Raw genomic sequence first — 20,853 nt, 5'->3', positions numbered from 1 at the left:
CGAGGTAACGACAGTGTCAACGCAAATCGATCGCGTCAGCGCTTAGACCCCACACGTGATACACAGCGCCAGACCGCGCCGCGCAGCGAGAAGCAGCCGACTGGAACTATTAGTTGCCAGCAGCAGCCGTCAACACCGCCAAGTTACTCGGAAAGGAAACCACACAACACTGAAGCGCGGTGACGTAATGCACTGGGCGGCGCACCTCGAACTGCGCTGCCCTCTCTCCTCCGGAATGAAGTGAGTTGAGAGGGAATGCGTCAAGTAAAAATTCTTTCGGCTATATATCCCTGGGAAGGGTCCGACTCATTCCAGGGTGTTTTTCCCGCCAAGCGCGAGGGGTGGTTTTAGGTGTATACACAAGTTTCAAACAAGGCAGCCACAACATAATTATCCAGTAACAATACCGTTTCAATACTAACTGTTTCAAATATTCCTCCTTCCCGCAGGAGATTAGAGAATGTAATTGATCAACCGAATGTATAACTAGTATTAACGATCTAATAAATTACTAAAATTACTTCATGGCTACGTATGTACCATCACGAGTTAAATTCGGTGTGTTTGTGTGCCTCACTGTGTGCCAGGGAATGCAGGTTGTTAAATAGCCAATTATAAGCAGCCTGCTTTCTTTAATCACTTGCACTTAATATAATGCCTTGAATGAGCATGTTCTCAGGTTCTTTCGTGACTAGTGAAGCGTGTACCTGTTCCAATAAACTTAGTTGGAGTACAGCGCCCGTCCTGTCATGTCATTCATGGTAAAAGCAGCGAAGAAAGACGGCACCACAAGAAGAACGACAAAGGACAAGCGCTGAACTGACAACTGTCGTGTTTATTAAAGAGAGGAGAATAAATACACGTAGTAGCGCTGCGTGCGCATCCTCAGCGTTGGAGATGTTTGTCAAATTTTTTAGAGAAGGTTGATTTTACAATCGCGAAGATAGATGGACGGGGCGGAAATGCAAACATCATGGTTTTTCTTAATGTGGAGAGCTTCGATGATTTCACGTGATCTTCGATCCATGTGCCTGAAGAAAACATCCGTGCTATGAAACAAAGTTTCACGACCACGTGAGCGACAATGAGAGGACAAATGTGAAGTAGGTGTGCCAGGAAAGGAAAGACACCGCTTAAAAGACAGGAACGAGTAAAGAACGATTAAAGCGCCGTTTTTCAGTTCGTGATGCAATACCAACAGGCCAAACGCCGTTCACTATTGTAGGTGTGCCCTTTAATGTGTTGTTGTGTTTGCGTAGCCTCTCCTTAAGGTAGGCGCAAGTCCGTCCTATATGTATTTTGCCACAAGTTAGCGGGATGTTATAAACCACACACATTACAAAACGAGTGTCATGCTTAACGGAGCACACATTATTTTGCGGTTAACCTGTCATCTTTTTATCTACAGCGGCGCAAGCTTTCCCAACTTTACCGAGAGCGGAGAACACGTCAAAGCCTTTTGCAATTTTCTTGAGCCGGTGTGACAGCCCACGAATGTATGGGATTACAGCAAAATTCTTAGGCCTATATTGATGGAGCTTGTGCGGTGTCCGGGCCATGCAGCAGACAGCTTTAATGAATTGAGCAACCTGTGGGCAATAGGTGATAAGGTTGAACCGCTTCTCCTGTGTGGTTATTCTTGTGGTAACCGTATTTTTGCGCTGCGTATCTTAACCAACTTGCTCAGTTTTGTACGCTGTTGCAGTCATGTCCTTCTGTGTATTGTTGCAAAGTTAAGCGCTACCAAGAGATTTACAGAAGTGCGCTTTTGTGATGTGCGCGCGAATGAGTGGTGGTTCCTCCGCGTGAGGTGCGAGAAGCAGAAGACGACGACGACTGTGATGCACGCGCAAAAGAGGCGCGAACACGAAGAGACTCGTGCGGGAGAACTTCATCTGGCCGTGTGCACTCTCCCCCTCCATCGCATCGCGTTAAGGCTCTGGTGTCTTCGGTAGCGTTCGCAAGACAGCGCCGACCTCTTCGAAGCCGTCGCTCCACTTGTCGGCTTGCGTCTCCTCGGCTTGCTCGCGCAGCCCGACCCTTCATTCAGTGGGTGAGCTTGCGTCGGAATATGACCCTGTGATTCTGTACAGACGCTTATTTTCGTGTTCTTTTCTGTGTTCGCGTTCTTTGCTCTGTCTGTGTTCGTGCTTTTGTTTCCAAACGTGTATAATACTCCATATCGCAAGCTGGTTGCAGCACTCTGGAACCTGCGGGGCTGCTTAGCCAACAGGAAGAGCGAACACCCCTCACGATGTATTCATCCCCGCCAAGTCGTCTGCTTGGCGTCCCAGTAGCTTCCCGTGTAGCCGTACTGTAGTAGCCGTAACGCGTTGGGCGAGTAGAGCCAGCACACGGACACGGCAGCAACCACCGCTCTTAGCATTGGGCCAACGCCTGTTACGACCGAGTATTCGGATCCATCCCACCGCTGTCAACAGTTGTTACGAGCGGGGACGTTGTCCGATGCGGACTCAGGGGGTAGCGTGGTCCTGAGTGGCGGGAGTCGTACCGCAGGCCCAGGGACGTCCGGAACAGCAGGAAGCCGAGGCAGAGAGACCGGCGTTGAGGAAACTTAACAGAAGTTTATTTACAACATCCCAGAGGACAGGATCGTCAGAACGACATCTAGTCCGATCGATCCGTCCCGAGCAGACGCTCTGCTGCTCCTTAAATACGCTTCAATACAAAGACAGGGAAACTCCTTATGCGGCAAATGTCCAATCACAAACGTGCATGCCTTTGGAGCTGCACAACTATAGCTCCCTATGCGGCAAATGTCCAATCACAAACGTGCATGCCTTTGGAGCTGCACAACTATAGCTCCTTATGCGGCAAATGTCCAATCACAAACGTGCATGCCTTTGGAGGGTCCGTCTCTTCGGCACATAGGTCACCGCCCCCAGGATGGCACTCCAGAGACCACTGTCCTCTCACTCTTCACGTCCGACCAGTTCGGAAGGGGGGGGGAGACAATGCCACCTCGGGGAACTGGTAATCCTTTTACGAACAAAGGCACCAGCCTTAGCCGAAAGCACACTCGATGCAAATACGCGACCCACGGAGGGGTCCCGCGTGTAGCAGCCAGCTCCCCACCGAAGCGCTCAGTTCAGGGAAAGACAGCAGGTGTAGGTGTCTAATCCGTTCTCCGAACTGGGGGGGGGGGGGGGGGGGGGGAGTCCAAGAAACAGGGAAACTCGTTTGGAGACAGCTGGCCCAGGACCCTCGCATTTGCTTTGTAACACGCCTGCACTATTTGCGGGCGCTGGTTGGGCAGCAGCGGCACCGCGGGAACAAAATACGCGTTGGGCGAGTAAAGCGAGCACGCGGTAGCAACAGACCTTCTTACTATATTAGCTAGAGGGGAATATGGCACTAGTGTCTACGCGGGCTCCTTCAGCGGTGCTTCAAGCGCCATGGGAATGATGGGAAGTACAGGCTTCGGATCCGCTTCGGATGGCTTTCGTTCTTGAGAGTCGCGATGCTTGTTTGCCGAGTGTAAAACAAAGTGATATGAAGTTATTTCCAATTAAAACTTGCTTAAATCTTTTTTACGTAAAACTTCTTGCAAGAAGTTTGCGCGACCGTGAGATGGAAGTGAAACCTGGACAAATTCAACGAACAGGGTATGCATTGCTCTACAATTGTGTTCCAGATTTAGCATAGCGATATAATGAATTATTTTTTTACAACACTTAAAACAAACACGCTTGTTTTTCCTTCGAAAGTAAGCATTCTCTATTTATGGAAATAATACCGTTTTGAGTAACAAACACTTAACGTATCACCTGCTGCGATGCCAGGTGCGTCTGTCCAAGTGATCTGCCCCCAACGTATCTCTCGTTTTATTGCGATAGCAATTATATGGACAGTCTCGGCTGATTTTTGCCGTCGCCGTCGCCGCCGTCATGCTGCGTATGTGTATAAGTATGTATATATACATCAATATCCCAAAGAAAAATAAGTCAGAAAAATGCTTCCGAAGCGCGGAATCGAACCAGCGACCTCTGAATTCGTAGCGCGGTGCGCTAAGCACTACTCCATAAAGCGTTTTTTTTTTCTTTATAACTACTCCATAAAGCGTTCAACCCTCAGGTAGCTAACGGCGAGCGTTATATACACACCCTTTACCGTTTGCAGTCCTCCGAGACGGAGGCGCTTATAAGCGTTTCTTCATTACCAGTGAGATGGCGTTAGGAGCGCGACGGGCGCACTTAAAGGCGTCGGCCAGCTCTCTCGCTTCTTCTTGCGCAGGGAGAACCTTGCCTTTGCGCTGTCTGCTCGCGCGGGCGCTCGAACAAGCTACCGCAGTGTTCATGATTCTCAGCAGATGGAGCTACGTGGTAGCTTTCACTGCGCGTCGCGTACGTGTAGCTAAAAGCGTTTCAGATGTCGTGCACGTAACGTACGTGTACTTTTCACGTTTGCGTATGAGAGGTCCCTACGCACGTGAAATTAAAACTGTCTAGTAGCTGCCGGGTAGTGATGGACGCACAGTAGCTGCAGCGCGTCCATCACGGGCCGCTTTTCTTGCTATCGCATTCATTGCTTCGCCCTTGCGGCGAAACTGTGACTTTTTTGTTGTGAAGTCGTCAGAGGAGCGTGACGGTGCGTCTACTTAGCTTCGCCGTCGTTTTGCAGCCGATTTGAACGAGTTTCGGCAAGACCCGTTTATCGAACAAACGTGTACTCTATGCAGTTTTCTGCACTGGCATGGGACATCTATGCGCAGTGGTGAGTGCACGATGCTTTGCTAAACTATCAAATACAACCTGTAGAGCTGTAACGTCGCGGCAAACCAAGAGATCTAGCGGTCTTCAGCCTCTTTGAACAACAAAGGCACTGCTTGAGTGCTTTGTAACGCACCCCACTACCCACACCTCGCGAAGAACGAAACTGAAACTGTGGAGAAAGATCCGTAGACAGTTCGCTACCTAACGCAATCTATATAGTGGTGCGATCTTGTACGCGTTCCGAAATAACCACGGAGGCGTGGCATTACATCCAGCCGCACGTGACCGCACGCGATTGGTCAATGCAGGGCCGTGACGTCTGTCGCGGTTCACATGGGCCATTCGCGTGCGGCTGGATGTAACGCCACGCCTCCGTGTTTATTTGGAATGCGTACAAGAACGCACCACTATTCCGAAGCCTATACTTCCCAGCATCCCCGTAGTGGTAGAACGATCGCAGTGCCAGTTTCCTCTCTAGGTTACTGTATGAAACTCTATGGTAGCAACCAACGCTCTTGGCGTTGAGCAGCAACGATAGCGCCGGGAAAAAAAAAACACGGCAGCACATGTCGACGCTGTTTCCTCGTGCCTCGAAATTATGAAGTCGCCGTCGTGAGCTGTGTGGCCCGTAAGTTCTAAACCGACGCTTGTGTTTGCGTTGTATTTGCGTCCTGACGCTTCGACAGCAATGTATTCGTGTCTACTTTGCACTGTTTCCAAGATTCATTGTCAAATTCTCGGCGAGAAGGCTTAGCAGACGTGGCCGAACAAACAGCTAATCTCAATAATAATTGGGAAAAACGTACCTGATACTTTGTCCTCAGCGTGAGATGACACAAAGCGACAGCCGACTCACCGTTCATTTAGTGTTGTCAGGACAGTGGGCAAGTAGCAAGCGCGAGTTCGGATCGAAGTGGGCGATCGCTTCTCTATGGGCACTGCCATCTTGGTTCATCAGTCGTCATCACAATTATCGGTAGTCACCGATACAATAATTAAATGCTTATGACGTACATGCGAATCGTGCTTAGCATATCACGTATTGTTGTGACGTAGTACAGCGCGCAAACAAACGCAGTTTTATGCCATTACAAACAGAACTATGTTTTGCTGCGCAAGCATGCGGTTTGTTTACACATCGTATATATAGCTTCCACCCTGCTGCAACCAGCTTGTGAGATGGAGTATAAAGTGCGTTGTGAACCTACAACAGCCTCGCCGCTTTTTGTGACCGTCAGCGTTCCCATCCATTAAGGACCCACACTGTTCTTATTACAATGGCGTCGGCGACATGACGAGGCTGATTGCAGCGTTCAGTTTGCTCTAAATAAGAAGCATGGACATGAAAGACTTATAAAAAAAAATTTATAGTAAGCACCAGCGAGAAGCTATGCTTAACTGGAGACGCACTTCAGAAGTGGGAGCACGAAAAGAGGAGTTAGACCTGGCTCGCCCGAAGGCACCGTTGGAGGAGAAGATTTTGCTGCTTCGCCTGCGTCTAGCAGAAGTTGAAGCGGGTTTAGGTGGACGCTTCGAACCAGCTGCCGTTCCGTGCCCTTGCAAATATGTTCCCGGAACTTTATGCCTATTTTTGACGAAAATGGTGATGACCTCGATGCGCACTTCAGGCGTTTCGAAGTGGGGCAGCAGGGCAGGACTGGCCTAAAGATAAGTGGGCTACTGCATTGAGCATGCTTCTGGCTGGCGAGGCAGTGTGCGGACGACTATCTCCCGCGGACTCGCTGGAGTACGAGAAAGCGAATAAAGCTTTACTGCAACGATTCCGGTTTACCGCGGATGGATACCGCGTCAAGTTTCGTTCGTGTAAGCCTGAGGACCTTGAAACAGGCAAACAATTCGCTGTTCTCTTCAAGGCTACTTCGATCGATGGGTCGAAATGTCAGATATAAATCAAACGTTTCACAGCATACAGGATCTCCTAGTACCAGAGCAATTCTTGAAGAAATGTCATGACAAGCTGGCAGTATTTATCAGGGAGAGGAACTGCAAGATCTTGGCACAGATGTCTGAAGCATGCGACCATTTCATGAAAGCCCAGCGACAACGCAGTTTGGGTCAGTTCCGAGAGACGCCCGGAGACAGTTACCGAGGGCGAATGTCGATATGACAAGGATCGCCTGAAATCCCCGCAAAAAAATGCGTTTTCGTTGGGACCGCGTCGGACATGACGCGTCGGCGTGTCGCTTGAAGAACAGTAGGAAAGAAGACTTTTAAGGGCTAGTTTTTTTTTATACACAATATTAATGACAGCTATCAGACAATAGTGCCAAGGAAAGTATAGGGATGCCACGTAGTGCAGCCCCAACCGGCACGTTATCACAGATGAAAACGTTTTAGAAGAGCTCGAAATAAATGCCTCCATGGGCCGAAACCTTTTTCAATCGTGCCGAAGGGAGAATTTTCGAGGCACGCGGTACTTATCTTCGCGCTCGTGCAAGTTTATCTTGCGCCAGGCGTTTAAAAACGTGAGCGACGCACGTTATCATTTGATCGCTTCAAACGCTCGTTGCGGTTTCGACACGCTAGTTCATTTGTTTACACCGAACTATCGCCATCTGATAACGCGAGTGGCAGAAGAAATGCGCATCTGAGGAATATGAAAATCGTCACGAACCTTTCATAAGTTTACGTCGAAACGTCCGATTCCTATAGCTATGGCGCAGTTCCAACATCCAACGTACCCTAAGCCTAACTACGCGTTAGCGCGGGTAACAACCTTACTACGCAGTACATCGAGGGACACAAAATCGAGGGTTCTCACCTTGCTGTCGTCATCTGCAGTAGACGACATGTATTCCCGTGCTGAAAAGCGCCACTGTCGCACAAACTATCGCTCAATAACACGACTTTTCGGAGTGAATAAGCAAAAAAAGATGCCGCCGAAAGACGCATGAGAGCGACCCTGCTTCGAAAAGCGCCATAGCTGGTCTGGTGATGACGTCATATCGCCCGTGTCGCTTGGTGGCGAAATGTTCTTTCACGAATTTTCAACTGATCGTGTAAGAAAATGTCTTAACACGTGGAGGAAACAAATAAATAAAAGCAAACAAGGTATACATTTATGTTGCACAACTTTTTTTTAACACGAAAGTGTTTTATGCCGGGGTCCACCAAGTACATCCGTCACGGATATGACGTTGATAAAATGGACGCCAACGGGTGAGAAAGAAAAAACCAAGAAAAAGATACCCCGCTGGGAATCGAACCCACGACGTTGCGGCCGCGACGGCAAGCGCCCGACGCTCTACCGACTAAGCCAACTCGGGAGATGCTAGGAACGGCGCGAACGCGCCTTATATCTTTCACACCTTCTCTTTCGCGGCGGGCGGAGCGGGGCGGTGCCGCCGTCTGTGAGAGGTGAAAAGAAGTAATGCTTCACGATCGATACTTACTAGCGCTTACTCCGAGATTGATATCGGAGGTCATGGTTAAAGCGTCTCGATACCGGAGAGGTAGACTGGCCGCGCTGGCGTCGCCGAGGCACCCTTGACGCAGTTACGTTCTTTACCTTTGGATTCGTGTTAGCGTGCGTCGGCTCATCGGAGTAGTGCAGCTTCCACGTGCACGAACGGGATTTCTCTGCCGCCGACTGCTTCAATTGCGAGAGCACCGACTAACAAAACTGCTGCAATATGCGTTGCAGAAAGGACGCGATTTCGACGGGCGAATGTCGTGCCTTGGTGGAGCGAGAGCAGCGCCTGTGAGACAGAGTCCAGCGGGACGCACGCGTTTGCGGCTCAGGCTACGAACCTCTACCTCCCGCGTTGCTGAAGTGCAGTGTGTGTTATGTATGCATGAGCACAGGCGTCGGCTACCCATTACTAGAAAGCGCACACCGTGCCGTTTTTCTCCTTAATTGACGACGTCTTGAAGAAGTGCATACCGGGTACCAGTGTTGAGTATGAGCTTGTTGATATCATCCTTACGCGGGATTCACGATTCGCTGTGTCCAAATATATGTTCACACCGTCAGCTACCTCAACGGTTTAATCATGATCATGGGCGTTGGTCGTCGCGATAGAGACATGCTGTCAACATGGGTGCATCCACGTCAAACGGTGCTATAGCTGCCAAACACGAATAGACATTGTACAAGCTCTCATATATCATAAGCACTACTTCTGTGAAGACACGTTTCACTTTCGTGTTATACCGATTCCTATGACGGAGGGATCAGCCATGTTTTTTTTCTCGCGCTACTTGCGCAATTACCGCGTCATATCAAGGTTCCTGTGATATGACGCGAAGATCTCGAAGGGCAAGAAGGTGGCGGGGTACGCTCGATCCGCTTATCGCTTGTCTCGATTCCCTTTCTCACCCACCGAAATGTTTCAGTTCGGGTCAGCGTAGCCAGGGAGAGGGGGGGGGGCTGACCGGGATACTGCCCCCCCCCCCCCCCCGAAATCTTTTCGTACCGTCATGTACCACCGACCAAAAATGCTACCTGCGCCGGAAATTATCTGGATTTTTTTCTAGAATTCCTTTCCAGTCATAAAGACACCTCGGTGCGAACGTTCTTAATTTGGGCTGGCTGTCCTCGCTACGCCCATGGCGGCCCTGTAACTGGCTGCCATGCTGGCTGCGCAGTGCATGAGTAGCATGAGTGCCAGAAATACCCTGCAAACACAGGCGTAGTGCCATGGATTGCCCTTTTGCGACGCAGCGACACGCTCATTAACGGGCTCCGCTCTCCCACGCTCATGCCGTGCTACCGCGAATGAGTAACTATTGCTGACAAGCCGGACGCTCGGGATTAAGCTATAGAGAAGGTATTGTGAATACACCGGTGCGGCGGGGCCGTCTTCAACTGAAAGAATTATTGGCCTCGAGAGCCACCACAGTAGAGACCAGCGCTGCTATCGCTATGACGTGGAAAACACCATCACGTGACTCTCCTTTGCCGCCGAAAGCTTTGCCAACGCTGCTCGATGCATCTCGTGCCCGAGGTTGAAGCTTTGTTTTTTCTTCAGCATGGTCTATTGCTCTGTGCCGCAGTGCCGAACGTATTCGACCGAGCCCGGTGTGAGTTTCCACGCATACCCCAAAACCAAGAAGCAGCGAGATGCGTGGTTGATAAAGCTTAGAATGGGGAAGCAACCCAGCATCCATTATCGCGTGTGTAGCAAGCACTTTCGCGAAGATTTTGTGTACTACGTTGAAGCTAAAATGTTCGGTAAGTACTACGTGAGAATTTCCGTGACTGTACGCATGGGAATTTCCGACGTTTAGTCACGTCAGGCTGGAAAAGACGGTGCCTGATTCCCGAAGCAGTGCCGTCGCAAAACCTTCCTGTCTGGCTCTTGGATCACAAGGGCGGCGAGACTGACTTAATTTGTCTCGATGTTGTTCTTTTACGCTGCATATTCGGACGTGGTCGGCCTGATAGACTGCCTCTCCTTCCGCGATGTGCTGAACTGCTGGTCAACGAACTCGTTGATGCCAGAGACCGGCAGAGTCACTGAAAACGAGATACGGTAATTGTAATTAGTATTCACACGTGCTGGCATGCGATTCACACGTGCTGGCATGATATCACATCAGTCAATGTACCCCTCGCAGAGAAGCACACGAAGCGGAAGCGTGGATAAAGGAGACAAAAATATATGCGGCTGAACTTCCGCTTATTAAAATATATGTGTTATAAATCACCGTGCGGCAACAGTCCTGGCTAAAGGCGTAAGCAGCACTCACCACGAGCGTTGTGGACATTACTGTTATTGCGGCAAAATAACTTATGGCTACCTTTACGAAAGATCTCGCGAACGCAATAACCAATGTCGAAGCATCGTTTGCACTCGGCCATTCGATTACGCGCTGAAAACTAGGGCGAGGCGTTGCCGTGAATTGTGCGCGGCAGTCCGCGCCAATCGAAACGGTACCTCTCGGCCGCGCACCTTCCGCGCAAAAGCAAGAGATAGGTGCGCGATGTCGCGCTTGCCTCAGTAAACATAAATGTACATGAGATGCGAGGATGCTTCGAGTTACAGATTATTGGGTAAATTACGTAACTCACATTTTACAAGTGTGGCCTCTTCGCGTTCGGTGTCCATGGCTCCGCACACACTCGCTCCGTCGAGAGTGCACGACGCGACGATGACAGTGCGTTGGCTCACGAAAAGCCTTTGCTGGCAAACACACTAATTGCTTCACAGCTAATACAAGTGCAGTCAACGCTTGCAAAACGAGAAAAACCGTGGCTGAACACTGGTGACGTCGAACACTCCGTGCACTCGGTACCACGTGATGCCGTTTTACAGCGAAAGCTGTTATGAGATCATTTCACCGGCCGTTTTGGGCGCCGTAGTTGTCCGCCGCCGCTGCCGCCGGTGTCCGTAACCAGTATCGCTCGAAATAAGAAAAAAATTCCAGGATGGAACGAGGTTCGAACCTGGGCCCTCTGCGTGGGAGCCCAGTATTCAACCTCTGAGCCATGCCGGTGCTTGAAACTGCTTTGCAAAAATGTCCTATACAGGCTTCATGTCGGGAAGGAACCACATTAGCATATGCAATATAGCGGGGTAGAAGAGTAAAATAAGCACCAAGCGTCGCACAACGCGAATTCTGTAACCAGACGTCACACAATGCGAATTGCGCAACGAGTAGGTTGTTGAATGCTTCCAACCCATTACAAAGAACTCTGCCATAATTCTTCATCGTCGTCAGGCACAGCATCAACAAAGGGCGCATAATGCCTTACATGCGTTTAGCAGGTACCAACGCTCTCCGTAGAATGACGAAAAATGGCACAGTGCCTGCTGCCCTACTTCTCAAAAATTACAGTGATTTATACCGTAGTGGGTTCCTCGCAAGTGCACTTGTATTGGTTGCCAAGGAAGCCCATAAGCGCATCATCCACTTCCTCGGGGTCTCAGTAAAATTACAATGATTTCTAGCGAAGTGGGTTCCACGCAAGTACACTTGTATTGATTGCCAAGGAAGCCCATAAGCGCATGATCCATTTCCTCGGGGTCTCGGTAAAGTCCTTCGCCCCCCCATCTCTCTCCCATGTCAACGTATGTTATACAGCATGACGGGAGAGGGAAATAGCGACTGGGCGTCACCCAATGCAAATTACATAACTGGTGGGCCGTTTAAAGATTCCAACCCATTACAAAGGACTGAGCCATAATTCTTCATCGTCATCAGTCGTCGCGTCAACAAAGTGCACATAATGCCTTACAGACGTGTAGCTGGTGCCTCCCTTCTCCGCAGAATGACGAATAATGGCTTAGTAGGTGCTTCCCAACTTCACAAAAATTGTGATTTATGGCGTAGTGGGTACCTTTCTAGTGTACTTGTACTGTAGCCCCAGGAGAGCTTAACGGGCTCTAGAAACGCCGCTCTTCCAGCTTTCGCTGTGACTGTGCTGCGGTTTCAGCGCAGGCCTGGTGTTTTTATACGTCACAGAGAGATTCCGGCAGACGGCGCCACGGTATGTCCTCGCCTATCCTCGCCGTCGATATTGTGCTAGCGGAGGGCCCAAAAAGGGGTGGTCATCTTTGACAGCTGTCCAGGGAAGTTTCGTTCTCTTGCCCCTGTACGGAGTGAGGGGAGTCGTTTTCGACAGTCTTCTTCGTCTTTTTGACTACTGCAAGTACAGTACTTCACAGTAAGCCCATTTCGTTGCTCTGAAGGAATCTTGGCAAACAGTCGTGTGCATGTCACGGATTGCCATTTTTGCGACCCGGCGCCTCGCCGATCGCCGCGCTCCCCAGCTGACCGGCGGGACCGCTTGACCATGAGAGGGTTGTCTTTAGAGCCGAAGGGGTATTCTTCTTCGAATTTTCGCCTCTGACGTTTGATCCTTTGTACCTGTACCGGCGGCGACGGCAGGGTCGTTGAAGGCCGCGATGTACCCCGAACCAGGCAAGACGCACAGGCTGACAGCCAAGGGAAGGGACCGTATGTGATTGTTGACAATGTTGTCTGGACTGTTATGCTGTGTCTTTACGCTTTAGTTCGTCTACATGATGTGTGAGTTGAGAACTTCATTGTTGAGACGTCATAGTGTCATGGTGTTCTTCATGTTAATGTTGTATGTACTGAAGATTATGTTCGGAAATGTTTGATGACATAGGCTCAGGACTATATTTAATAAAGTTCCACCATCCATAGGCTCAATGTTCGACACCCCTAAGAGCTAAGGAGTAGACGGCGCCTTATTTGTGCGTCAACATCTCCTTATATCCTGTCAATAAAATAAAAAAGGCTGGAAAGCTTTCATGAAAAAAAAATGTGCATCACCATATAGCCCCACCACGTGTTTTGTTAAATACAGCTAAGTACACGTGACAACAAACTCTATAGAAAGTGCGTTGGCATGAACGCTGGTAGCGGATAGTTTGCGATAATAAACTCAGTTTTAACGCGAAAGCGTTAAAAAGCTGGTTTCGCAGAAATTCCGGCGTCGGCGCCGTTGGTTGTGAACGAAAAATCAGCGTTGTCCGTGACCGAAAAATCGAGAAAGATGCAGTTCAAATAAATCATAAAAATATTCGGTTCGAATGACAATCGAACCCAGGCCGTCTGATTGGAAAGTAGGTGTTCAACCACAGAGTCCCGCCGCTCCTTGAAACTGCGTCAAAAAAAAAACACGGTTGATCCCTCCGTCATAGGAATCGGAATAACACGAAAGTAAAGCGTGCCCTTACAGAAGTAACTGAATGCTTACTGTACATTGATATAAGAGAGCTTGCACAATGTATATTGATGTCTGGCAGCTAATGGCGCCGTTTAAAGTGTATGCACCCACTTTGATGATTGGTGGTACGTCTCCATCCCGACGACTAACGTCCATGTTAAATGATTAAACAAACCCTTGTGGTAGCTGTAGTAGTTAACGGTGAAAGCGTAATCAGAGAACGAGGTGTGATAGCCAGAAGAGCGTCGCATATTGGTCGCAGAACTTGGTCGCCATCCCGCGGCATGTTAAAATGTGATTGAACACCACGGCCGGACTACAGGCAAACGCAAAGCGCGTCGTGCCGCCCCGGTAGCCCGGCCGCGATTTTTCTCGGGGCGAGCGCGTGAGCATGGAACGTGCTGTTACCGCCAGTTGAGGCAGGCGTGCGTCGCAGAGCTATTTTTGGTTTCTATTAGCGTGATGCTGAGCGAGGCCGACGCTTTTACGACGCTTGGCCAAAGGTCGCCACCTCGCGGCGTGTTAAGGCATTGACAAAATTCAACTTTTATTGAAAACGCGCCGAATGGGACGGACGCGTAAACGCGTTGCAGGTGCTAGTCGCGGAGGCCACATCAATGACGAATTACTTTACCTTACCACTCCCAGATGTCAACACCACCCAGCCGATCGGGAGAGTGGTAGATATAAAAGGCGCGTTCGTAAGGCCTCCAGAGTCTGTGACAGTGGCGCAGTGGATAGCGTGCCCGGCATCTGTTGTTGCGGACCTAGCGGTCATGGGTTCGATGCCCGTTGACGGTACCTTTTTTTCTTTGCCATTTGATTGTGTATATTTTTTCGACGTCATTTCCGTGACGGAAATACGTCACTGAAGTCTTGGTGGACCCCGGCATAAAACACTTTCGTGTTAAAAAAAAAAAAAGAACACTATACGAATGTCATGTAGTGGGAGGAGTCTCCATAACGCATGTAATATTGCGTGGCAGAAGCGTAGAATCGCGCCAGGCGTCAGAACGTGTGAATTGCGCAACGAATAGGTGTTTTAAAGGCCCACCCATTAGAAAGCGCTCAGACATATTTAATCAGCGCCATCAGAAAAAGCATCAACAAAGTGAGCAGCTGCGTAGGTTCGCCTGTTGCCTTACGGACGCGTAGTGGGCCCTTCGCTAATTCGCAAAAGGAATAATTATGGCGTAGTGGGCACTAAACAACTGCACTTGCAGTAGGTATTCCAAGATACTTTGAAACGGCCAATGATACGCACACAGACGTTGGTTTTCTTACGGCGCGGTTGAGGGAGGGAAGTGGATTTAAAATAGCAAAAGAAGAGAAAAGAGAGCCCCGCAACTGTCTCTCACATGGGAGTACACCTCGGCAGTAGCTCTCAGGGGAGGGATAAGGTGGGATTAAAAGAATAATAGGAAGGAAAAGGGGTGATCCGGTCATAGAAGTTCAGGGACAGGGCCCCGATCGGCGAGGGGCCGACGACATCACGGAAAGGCGAACCTTAATCGCGGACGACGCAACCGTTGGTCATGAAATCCACGGAGCGAATCCGGCACGGTTGAGGCATCCACCGAGAACCGAAGCGAGGCTAGCAACTGAGAAGGCGATGCGCACGGGGCCCGATTGCGTAATCGCGTTCTACTCTTGAAGGCAAAGCTCAAGCGTCCTCCAAGTTTTTCATTAAGAAATGCATTTTCTCTCAGGCCTATTTCTTACTGCGCCCCCCGTGTGCTCCCCGTTTAAAGGAAACACCTACATACATTGAGAGGTGTTGTACGAGTTAAACTGCAACAAGACAAAAAGTTGGGCTAGTTGGTACAAGTGCATCGTTCAAGCAGCGCGAATAGACGTAGACAAGGTAGGGAAGAACACACAGCACGAGCGATCGTCCTGTGTCTTGGCTTTCTTGTCTACATCTATTCGCGCTGCTTGAACGATGATGTTGTAAGAGTTGTAGAGCAAGACGTATTTAATTTACAATTCCAACTTAAAACAACCTTGTCTTCGTTTCTGCTGCTTGCAGGATTCAGAATGGTTCACCTTTCGCCTGTCATGATGCTTATTCAGCGGACACTTCTTGTCCTCCTGCTGACTGCACCGCTCCTGTGTTACTACGCAATACTACGAACGAGATACATCAGCATGCCTGAGCTGAAGGGTCACTCCTGCCCGCTCCTCAACTCAAGAAACAACAGCAATACTACAAAGCTTATGCCACGGATCCTGCTGTGGACCTCGTACTTCGGTGATTGGTACAGTTCACTTGACGATACGAGGATCGGCGAAGTGCTAGTGGCTAACTGTACATCGAAGTGCGTCGTCACAAACGATCCGTGTCTCGTAGATGCTAGCGACGCCATCGTCTTCCATGTGCGCGACATAGAAATCGACAACCTTCCACAGAAGCGCTTCAACTGGCAGAAATGGGTCTTCTACTTGATGGAATCACCGCCACACACCAACTTCATAGACTTCAACTACACGTACTATATGTTTAGCTGGACCATGACGTACAGGAGAGACTCCGACATTTACGTTCCGTACGGTAGGGTTGTACCTCGCGACACCAATTCTACCCGCCCTAAGAGAGACTTGAAAGCCCTCTCGAAGTCCAAGAACAAGACTGCCGTTTGGATAGTGAGCAACTGCTTCACCGACAGTAGAAGGGAAGACTTCGTTGCTGAATTGAGGAAATACGTGGACGTTGACGTGTACGGTGACTGTGGAAACAACACGTGCCCGAGGAGGCTTGGCGATTCTTGTTACCGTGACTTCGAGCGGACGTATTTCTTCGTACTTGCTTTCGAGAACTCGATATGCGCGGATTACGTCACCGAGAAGTTGTTCGACGCACTTAGGCACTACATCGTACCAGTTGTGTTCGGCGGGGCAAATTACAGCGATATAGCGCCGCCTCATTCCTATATTGACGCGCTTTCCTTCAAGTCCCCCAAGCATCTGGCCGAGTACCTCATAAAGCTGTCGCATAATTATGCAGAGTACGCAGCTTACTTCAACTGGAAAGATAGTCAAGATATTGTCATGTGGGACGAGGGTTACTGCGAGCTTTGTACAAAACTGCACAACCGTGCTGAACTTCAGCGGACTTCGTTGTACGGCGATATAGGGTCGTGGTGGTTTGGCAGCGGAGGTCAATGCCGGAGTTGGAGTCCGGCACAGCTTACTCTTCCGGCCCGTGTAAGCTCGGAGAGGCGAGGGCGGTGGCGGCTTACGTACAGTCGCTGGCTACAGTGGCCAAATACCAGCAATACGACTAATCAAAGTGCTACGACACACCCATGATGGCGTAGAATTGAAGAAAGACATGACAGATGACTGCAGGGACCGTCTCAAATTGCGGTAAAGAGGGACCTCCGTTACATTAGATGTTTGATCGAGTTGATAGGGATTCATACCTGTAAATGAAGCGCACACGTTTACAAGTATGGATGTCCGTTAATCGTGTCGGTGAGAGCTGGTTGTATACATCCATGCATACATCCATACGTCCATGCATACAACCTTGGCATATTTGAATGCAAGTGAAGAGTCTGCAAAAAAAAGAAATTAACATACCAACAAGGCCCCACCGCTACCCTAGTTGAATAATGAGCTTTTCACCAATTGTCTTAGATGCGCAAGCGGGTCTACGCCGACTCAACGAAAAAACTGTTTGTCCGTCCTTGTGTCATGTAAGACGGATCGCTATAAGGAAGTGATGAATAAAACAAAAGAAACCTTCTTTACTGTGCAGGGCTTCGAACCTAGGGCCCCATTTTCCGGATCCGAGTGTCTTACCGATTGCAGCCTTTCCGTCTGGTCACCCGTTTATAGACGTTTTTTGGGGGAGTTTTATATATTTTGTATAAGTCTTCGTCGTTTCTTTGACTTTCCATCTTCTTTCCTCTTTATCTTCTACTTTCCTTTGTTCTATCTCTTCCCTTCACCCGAAAGAGTAGGCAAGCATTGTGCCCATCTAGGTGCCAGTTGTCAGCCTGCTCTTTCCCTCTTTACTCTGTGTCCTTGTGTATTTGTGTATGGAAATAAGAAAAAGTAATATTTCAGTGCAAAGAAGTCAGTTTCGTTTCAAAGGCGACTCAATGAATGAGATAGCAACAAATTGAAATGTCATAAGAAGCAAGGCTACCACGAGCAGCTAAATCCTTAAGCATCCGCCCTGACGTAACTTTACAGTTTTGTAGAGTTACGCCAGGTCGGATCCTTAAGAGTTAACTGCAAGTGCTAGCCTTACTTCGTATAACATTCTAATTCGTTGCTATGTCATTCATTGTAGCTTAAGGGAACATGGCCGCTTGAAAACAACCTGAATAAGAATAAGGCTCCCTGTTTACTGTGAGTGGAGGCCCTCGTCCAGGGCCTCACTGGGAACAGCGCCTCACCGGGCCTGGTCAAGGGTCGCGAATTGGCTTCCCAAGTCCAGCTTGGAGAGTCGCGCCTCCCACGACCAATTTACGAATCTGTCCTGAAATAAAGGCGAGACGGCGTCTTGGTGTACACTGGCATGCATTAAGGTATGAGCCGTCTCTCCATCGAGATTGTACGCGAGAGCGCCCGTTTTAAAAATGTTAGCAGGTCGTGCATGCCCGAACGACGAGGCAGACGAATATTTTCGAAAACTTTACATTCCTGAATTTCATGGTAACAGGTTTATTATTAGGACAAAAGGGAAAAAATAAATTGCGCAGTTTTATGCGCTATAGGAAACGTGCACTGAGCCGGTGGCGCCGAGGTGCAGGAGTGAACGAAAGCGACTGGCGTGCTCCGTGCAGCAGACCACCCATGAGCAGCGGAGCCGTGTGAGGTTGTTAGCGGTGCTTCGCAATGTCGCCGCCTGCTGTGGTAATGTCGCTTCGCAATGTCGCGTGCTGTGTCATAAACTGTACCAATAACTATAAGAACTACGCACCTGGAACAACGTTTTTCAGCTTTCCGCCGTGACCATGCTTCAAAACCCAGCGGGAACGCTAGATTAGTGCACGCCGCGTAAAGCAAGTGATCCCGCGGCCATGTTTATGAAGTAATAAATGCTGTAGCTATAGTTTACTCCACGCAAGTTAACTGATATTTTTACAGGGCTGACGGAACCGAATGGCAGCCGGCAAAGTGATCTCGAGTCTGCAGTCTACATTTCTTTGGCGGAAAGCCATCGACAGATCCAGCAATTCTCCCTCGTACGCTGCTGCTGTTTTTCCGCCGTACCGCGCGGTTCGTCGAGCGGCGCATATCGCAGACTGCGTAGTTCGTAAACAGGAACAGTAAGGAAGAAGCCCCGCATGCCTAGCAAAATGCGAGAATTTTGAAGCTTGATCCCCTTGTACTGCTGTTGGCCTGAATAGCACTGTGCGTGCAAGTGAAGCCGTGCCTCGCCGTTCTATTGTGCTACGTGACAGCTAAGATATGGCGTGCAAAGTTACTCAAACACTCGTGCAGCCCGAGCAACGTCTACAAACGGAGCTGAACTGCAGCACAGAAAACTTCGCGGAACTGCAATGCATTACTAAATGCAACACGTGCAGTTCGGCGATCGTGCGTATTACTTGCGCCCATCGCAAGGTGTTATCTAACACTTCTCAGACACAAATGACATCGTTTACTGAATAATAAGCAGGCAAAATGACCAGAAAGAATGCATACAAACAACAATAATGACGGCCTATGCTTCGAGGTTTACGCTGGCTGGCTACACAAATCACCCTTTCAAAACACTCTGTCGCACGTCCGTGCTTTCTGTGATATCGAAAACATGATGGATTCCGTATAATTTACGTCCTTCCTCTTCGTTTGAGGCCCTAACAGAATCCTGCACTGCTAGCTTTCTGAAAGCCTACCCGTTAAAATCAAATATGTCGCCTTTGCGCACACGCACTTGCCATACAACGCGGGCGTATAGGGAGCTTGCACGAACGGCGGCGACGCTATGCACTCTGGGTAGGCAGCCATTTTTTTGTCAGAGCCGACCGCGGAGTGCAGTGGCGCAGTCGTGTTTGCGAGCGTTGGCGTAGCTAGCAGGTGTGATCAAGAGCGAGCGCGACGCAAATTCAACTCCAAGAAGCGTCGTGCATGATGTCAGCTACACTGGAAGACTACACCCAACGCTGTGCCGAAAAGACCGCGAGCGGTACGAAGAAAAGACGAGACTCTACGGGCTGCACCCATTCACGCTCCGTCGGACGACTGTGTAAGCGATGTGGACTTGTGGCCGCGCGTCGACATCGCCGATATTCACGAATTTCTCGTTTTGATGACGAGGTTTATTACCGGGGAACAGCTGAAGTCGAGAAAGGCCCTCGATGGCCACAGTTACGAGTGACTGGGAGCCGTGGGCGAAGAAAGTCGCCGCCGACACCATGATCGTCGTCACTCAAGTAAGACGTGTTATTTGACTTTTTCGTAGGTGCTGATGTTTATTTCTCTGCGCTGACTTGCGTCGGCTTTACGACAAATCCGCATTAACCCCTACTCACCAAGAGCTTACGGGAAGGTGCCGTAAAATTTACGCTATACTTGGCGTAAATGAGAAAGCTCAGAGGAGCATCGAGGCAAGAACAAGGAAGCAAAACATGTGTGTAAAATGGTACGCTTATTGAACTGGTCGAATCACAGCATTAGCACCTATGAAAAAGTCAAATAATTAACACGTCTTACTTGAGTGACGACGACCACGGTGTCGGCGGCGACTTTCTTCGCCCACGGCTCCCAGCGACTCGTAAAGTGGCCCTCAAGGGCCTTTCTCGACTTCAGCTGTTCCCCGGTAATAAACCTCGTCCTCAAAACGAGAAATTCGTGAACATCGGAGATGTCCACGCGCGGCCACAAGTTCACATCGCTTACACAGTCGTCCGACGGAGCGTGTATGAGTGCAGCCCGCAGAGTCTCGTCTTTTCTTCCTACCGCTCGCGGTCTTTTTGGCACAACGTTGCGGTGTAGTCTTCCAGTGTAGCTGGCATCATGCACGACGCTCCTTGGAGTTGAATTAGCGTCGCGCTCGCTCTTGATCACACCTGCAAGCTACGCCAACGCTCGCAAACACGACTGCGCCACTGCACCCTGCGGTCGGCTCTGACAAAAAAAAATTACACCATCTCCCGCTAAAGGGGACCATGAGGCGATGCGAAGCCGGAGCACTTGCACGATCGCGTTCCGTTGGCGTTCGTTGGGCATGCTACCGACCTCGCGTCGTGGAACGCGAAGAGCGACGCTACGCGCGTCGTATCTTCCATCTAGCCTGGCCGTTAATTCTCGCAGGGCGAGCGGGGAACGCGGTCGACAGGCGGGCGAGAGGGGGGCAGCGTGGGAGAGGAGAGAGAAGCGGAGGGGACGCGCATGCGCTCGAGCTCATCGCGGCGTTGCGCAGGAGAGAATTTCGGCATGTCTAGCCCCCGTTTCAGAGGAAGAGTGGAAAGGGGGAGGGGAGAGGGGGATGGAGATGGA

The sequence above is a fragment of the Rhipicephalus sanguineus genome, chromosome 10 (assembly GCF_013339695.2).
Source record: "Rhipicephalus sanguineus isolate Rsan-2018 chromosome 10, BIME_Rsan_1.4, whole genome shotgun sequence".
In the NCBI taxonomy this organism is placed as follows: Eukaryota; Metazoa; Arthropoda; class Arachnida; order Ixodida; family Ixodidae; genus Rhipicephalus; species Rhipicephalus sanguineus.
The sequence above is the reverse complement of the archived record's forward strand: the minus strand, read 5'-3'. Positions refer to the sequence as shown.